This window comes from Triticum aestivum, chromosome 4B (genome assembly GCF_018294505.1).
Source record: "Triticum aestivum cultivar Chinese Spring chromosome 4B, IWGSC CS RefSeq v2.1, whole genome shotgun sequence".
NCBI classification, from domain to species: Eukaryota; Viridiplantae; Streptophyta; class Magnoliopsida; order Poales; family Poaceae; genus Triticum; species Triticum aestivum.
Window position 1 is genome coordinate 601963454 of NC_057804.1, and position 6217 is coordinate 601969670.

General features: G+C 51.9%; 1 pseudogene; it reads left to right on the top strand.

Annotated features, from left to right (window-relative positions):
- The first annotated feature begins 3377 nt into the window (after nucleotides 1-3377).
- On the top strand, nucleotides 3378-3952 carry LOC123089355 (cortical cell-delineating protein-like; annotated as a pseudogene).
- The last annotated feature ends 2265 nt before the right edge of the window (nucleotides 3953-6217 follow it).

Genomic DNA, 6217 nt, shown 5'->3' on the forward strand with positions numbered 1-6217 from the left:
AAGACCTGACATCTCTTTTGCTGTTAGCAAACTGAGTCGGTTTGTTTCAAAACCAGGAGATGTACATTGTAAAGCTCTAGAGAGAGTTTTGCGTTATTTGAAAGGCACTGCGAATTATGGAATTCACTACACTGGGCACCCAAAGGTGCTTGAAGGGTATAGTGACTCAAACTGGATCTCAGATGCTGATGAGATAAAGGCCACGAGCCGTTATGTATTCACTCATGGAGGTGGCGCTGTTTCTTGGAAGTCTTGCAAGCAGACCATCTTAACGAGGTCAACAATGGAAGCAGAACTCACATCACTAGATACAGCTACGGTTGAAGCAGATTGGCTTCGCCGGCTCTTGAATGACTTGCCGGTTGTTGAGAAACCTGTACCGAGTGTCCTTATGAACTGCGACAATCAAACTGTGATCACGAAAGTGAGCAGCTCAAAGGATAACATGAAGTCATCAAGACACGTTCAAAGAAGGTTAAAGTTTGTCAGGAAAATAAAAAACTCCGGAGTTATTGCGTTGGATTATATCCAAACGTCTAAAAATCTGGCAGATCCTTTTACTAAGGGTCTATCGCGTAATGTGATAGATAATGCATCGAGGGAGATGGGTATGAGACCCACAATATGAGTTGTTCACAGTGGTAACCTATTCTTTGTGATCGGAGATCCCGTGAATTAGATGTGGAAGACAAGCTGTTGGTGAACTGAGAGGAGAGTATCCCTACTATTCACAATACCACTCCATGAAGATGCAATACTCTCCTAATCTGCATGGCAGCTTGATGTATATCTTAATGTGTTCTAAGTAGCTTATTTAAGCAGAGATGTTATCCTGCAGAACATCTTTTGAAGAACACACCTATATGAGTCTGATTGTCAAACGTCGCAATCTATGAGAGTAGGGTTCTCTCTAGTAAACTCATGAAAGGTCACGGAGTATGACGCATAAGCTCCACCCGTGGGGAAGACCCACGGTAGCCACGTGTCGGTCAAGGCTTTATGTGAAGCTAGATTCGCAGAAAACTTGCAGTTCAAGGCCCAGTCCACTGTTCAAGTTGCTTACTAGTGTAGCATAGAGTTCTAGGTGGAAGTTCAACTTAACAGTCTCCACTTCAGTACCGGTATATAAAACAGTGTTTTGGAACCAAAGGCAAATTTCTGTGTGCCTCTGGGATCTGGTGGGGGATTGCTGGAATTTAGTCTATATTGGGGCAGTCCAATAACTATTGTAGAAATTCCTAATAAATCCTAGAGGCCCACTTAGCCCATTTGTGCAAGGCAAGGGATACTACTAAAGTTTAGTCCCACATTGCTAGTTGAGTGGGAATTGGACCTCCTTATAAGGGAGGTTCTTTCCCCACTTGTATGAGCATGAGAACAAGAGGGACATCCACGCGCGCTCCTCCTCCGCCGCCCGCCACGCCTCGCCTCGTCACGCCGCGCCGCGCCGCGTCGCGGGTTGCGGGAATGAGCCGAGCCGATGTCTAAATTTTTGCCACGCACTATGGGTATACGAAAGGTCACCTGGGAGCTGAAAAGTTCTGCGATAGTGGATAATGAATACGAACGGTGCACCTCTTCGCGTGTTGCCTGTTCACTTCGTCTCCCTCCGTTGCTTCACCTCCCGGCGCAGCCTGTTCGCGTACCTCTACTGTGCCTATATAAGAGAGGTCGCTCCTCTCCCGAGAGACACATCAGAAGGTCCTCTTCCTCTCGCCACACAGTTCCAACCTCTGCGCTACTGCTGTCTTCCTCATCCCGGCTTGCTGCGTGCACCGCATGTCGGGACAGTAGGCCTCCGAGACCACACCTTTTGAGTCCTGTATGGGAGAAGGGTGATAAGGTTTTTGGGGAGCGCTCAGCGCGACTACTGGCTGCTTCATCACGGACGATCCGGTCGCCGACGACTACTTCCCCGACGATGACTTCTTCCCCGACGTCCACGACCTCCTCGACGACATGGCAGGCGAGGACACCGACCCCAAGTCCAGCGCTTCTGCTGATGCTGTGCCGTACGTGTTCTTCTCCTTTCTGTTAGAAGTCCTCCTACAGTTATTGGCTCTAGTTTCTGCCCTACGTATGTTAGGTTCTGTTTCGTATAAGCAACTTCATCTAGTGTCTGTTCTAGACGTGTTTACCTCAAGTTCATATATGCAAACGATGTTTACCTTCTCTCTGTCAGGTTGCATGACTTGCTTTATATTTGCTATTTTAGTCATGCTTTATCTAGTATTTTTTAATAAAATCATTCGGTGAATTGCTCATATTTCCAACAGCAACATGCTGGGATTAAAAATCTGTTGAAGTTGGGTTTATTAGAGAGAAAAACTGTTAAGGTTTCATAGACCGACACACCGAGTACTTGACTTGAGGCCTAGCTAGGACACACACAGATTAAGCCTATAGCTTATTCTATGAAAGACGTTTCCTTAAAAAGGAAAATCAGCCAAAGTTCTCACTGGTATCAATAAAAAGGATAGTGATTAGTGCCTGATTAATCTGTATCATTTGATAATCAATCCAGATGACTATCAAAGCATAAACCTGTAGAGCCCACATCACAGATGAACACGGTTCTAGCTGGCTCAATATTGGTCTCACATGGAAGTAGGTAGGTAGCATAACCCTCGATGTCATATGCATATTATTATGGACTCCACTACCAATCTGATTTCAGATTCTTTACCATGGCAAATCAAACATTTTTCATGGCAAATAATGTTCTCCGAGGATGGCATGTTTAGTTGGCGAGCATGCCAAATCCATCCCAGTTTATTTACCAAAAAAATGCCGCGCTTTGCAAACTAAATTTGTCATAATCGCGCAATATAAATTGCCATAAAATGTCAGATTTATCACGCCTAAATTTCTAACGTTAAATTTTTAGTGTTTCCTATTATTATTTCCTTGTCCATTGCGCCGCGCACGCATCGCTAATGAAGTCCAAGCGCTCACACCGCATGGTTTAATTCTCAACTTGCTTGCATAATCTTGTCCTTTTTAATCTAAAAATGTTGTGTAGCATGACAAGGTTGGCTAACAGCCTAACATGCATGAACATGCAAGGGTATTGCTCAACTTGTTGCCGTATCTTCAGGATTAATATTCCAAAACCATCGGTCCTGATCACGCTAAAATCTCGCCGTATCAAACAAATGGTACACCGAGAGGACAACCTAGCAGTCTCGAAACCGATCGAATCGCACATGGCCACGTATGATCATGCATACATGCCTAAGCTACTACGCCAAACAGTTCCATTCCATGCATGCACGCATCCATATACCCCTGGCTATAAATACAACACTCTCTCCAAGCTCTCATGCATCCCAAACCAAAAGCACCAGCTGCATATCCTACTCAAGCACACGCTCACAATGGCATCCAGAGCTGCTACCTTCGTCGCCCTGAGCCTCCTCCTCTCCGCGGTCGCCACGCACGGCTGCGGACCCTATTGCCAGCCGCCAGTCGTCGTGCCGACACCGCCCGTTGTCGTTCCGCCCCGTACCACGGAGGAGGAGCGCACGGCCACGGCGGGCAGTGCTCTATTGACGCGCTAAAGCTGAGGGTGTGCGCCAACGTTCTCGGCGGCTTGCTCGGCCTCAAGGTCGGCGTTCCGGCGCACGACGAGTGCTGCCCGCTGCTCCAGGGGTTGGTCGACCTTGATGCCGCCGTCTGCCTGTGCACCGCCGTCAGAGCCAACGTCCTCGGCATCCATCTCAATGTGCCTGTGGACATCAGCCTCCTCCTCAACCACTGCGGCAAGACGTGCCCGTCCGAGTTCACTTGCACAGGCCATTAACGGACGCGTACTGCTGCACCGGCGCCGAATAAGATTTGCTTTCCATCCGTACTTCGTTCTTATTTTCGTGAGATGTGGAACCGTTCCATTTCCACATTTGAATCCTTGTAATAACTAGTACTACTACCATTTTTTTTGCACACAACCATGTACTCCTCGTATTTATATATACTAAAAAAAGGCCGTGCGTTGCAACGGAAGAAAAAATAACACACACTCCTCATCCAATAGTCTCTACTATTAAAGGAGGATCTGCCGTCGCCGTTGTTGTGATGATGGTTCGACCTCCGTCTCAACCCTCGACCCTACGCCGTCTTTTCCCGCGAAAAATTCCCCTGGTCCGATCCTCCTCCGCATAAGAGCATCTCCAACAGCCGCGCTACGCGCGGCGCGCTAAAATCCCATTTGCAGCACGCGGATCGCCTGTTTTAGCGCGGCATGGTGCGCTTGCTCCAGCAGCCGCTGCAAATTTTAGCGCGCGCGAGCCGCTTCAGCAGCCACTGCAAAAAATTGTGCGCGCGCTCTCGCACAAACAATATATGCACTCTGAACAAATATAAAAAACATATGCATAGATTAAAAAAAGATACATAGATATTTCACAATGCGTACATAGTTCATCATAGCATAGATTGATAAAAAACCTAGTCCAACACGATAAAAAAACTACGGTCCAACTAGAACCTACTCCGAGTCGTCCTCATCATCATACTCGCTGGTGTTGTTCGAGGTATCGAGCCACGTGCCTTTCCAACGAGGATCGTCTGAGTCGAAGAACAACTCCCCACCTGCATTAACGAGATCGATCTGCGATATGACCAGTGCCTTCCACCGACGCCTGTCCACCCGCTCCGCGCGGCGCCTTGCCGTCCTCTCCACCCAGAAGGCGTTCTCATCGGCGACATCCTGCGGGTAACGCCGGCGCCACTCCGCCATGGCGCACTCGTCCTCCTCGGTGATGAGGAGGCCGCACTGCCGCCAACGGTGTTCCTCCCGGTCCTATTCTGTTATAAGACGAGGCGGAGGCCTCTGGGGGCTCCACGCCGGCGCGCACGTTTGGACATCATGGAAGTTCATCTGCGCGCGCGCGAGGCCTCTGGGGGCTCCACGCCGCCGCGTCGTACGCGAGGGCGGCCTCCTGCGCGGTCTCGAACGTGCCGGAGGGGCGCTCGGGGACGCCGCGGTAGCCCGAAGATCCCCGGCAGCGCGGCGGCATGGTGGCGCGTTGGTGGCGGGGTGAGGAAGCAGCAGAGGAAGCAGAGGAAGTGGGGAGAGCACGCGTGGCAGTGTGGATAGCGATGGGAAGCCGCGTGGCAAGCACCACAATTTATAGGCGCGCCGGAAGCGGTGCGCCAAATCTAGCGCACGACCGCCCGCTTTCTCCCCCGTGCGCAATCTTTTCCCGCGTGCGCTAGTTTTCCACCTTCGCTGGAGCGCGCGAAAACGTCCCGTGCGCGCTAAAATGGCAATTTACCGCGCGCGCGTCTTTTGGTGAGGCTGTTGGAGATGCTCTAACTACAGTCCGCTCCTGGCGCTTCCCACTTCGGGAAACCACCCCTACCCCACCACGATCTCTCTCTCGGATGAGAACCACCCTCTCCATCAACTTGATCGTCACCGGATCCTCCCCTTTGCTCCTGTTAGACTATGTATAGCTTCTGTACCTATGTACGTATATGGTACATATTGTAACACAACCATTATATATAATGAGATAAGCCACCCCTAGAGGGTTGTGCTGGTTCCCCAAAACTTATTGTCTTACATGGTATCACGCTAGGTTACGATCGCTTCCGCTTCTAAACCCTAATACCCGCACCGCCGCCGCAGCCGCCGCCGCCTTCACCGCCGCCGCCGCGCCACCGATCGCGCCGCCGCCATGTCGAGCGCCGCCACCACCGGTTCCACTGCTGCGGGCTTCCTCCCGGCCTCTCTTGCGGCTCTGCTCAACCTCCCGCTCGATGTCGTCTCTGTTCCGGCTCCGATCGGGACAAGGAGCATCGGCTCCGTCTTCTCCACGCCGCCGGCGCCCTCGCTTGGGCGTGACCTCGTGGTCCACACCGCGGCGCCGCCGTCCGCTGCGGACTCCGCGGGCGTCGTCCCGCCGCTCCTGCCGCAAGCGGATCACACTGCCCCGCTGGCGGGGTTGGCGGCGTCCGCCCCGGCCGCTGGCCTTGCGGCGTCCGCACCGGCCGCGAGCTTTGCGGCGCCCGCCCTGGCTGCGGTCCCGCCTCCTCCCGCATCGGCTTCGGTGCCTCCGGCTGCCTCCATGGTGTTTGCACCCCAGGCAGCCTCCTCGATGGGATTGTCTTCGCCGCCGCCGTTTCACTTCGGTCATCTCATCACCATCAAGATCTCCGCCGACAACTACATCTTCTGGCGTGCGCAGGTTCTCCCGCTCTTGGGGAGTCACTA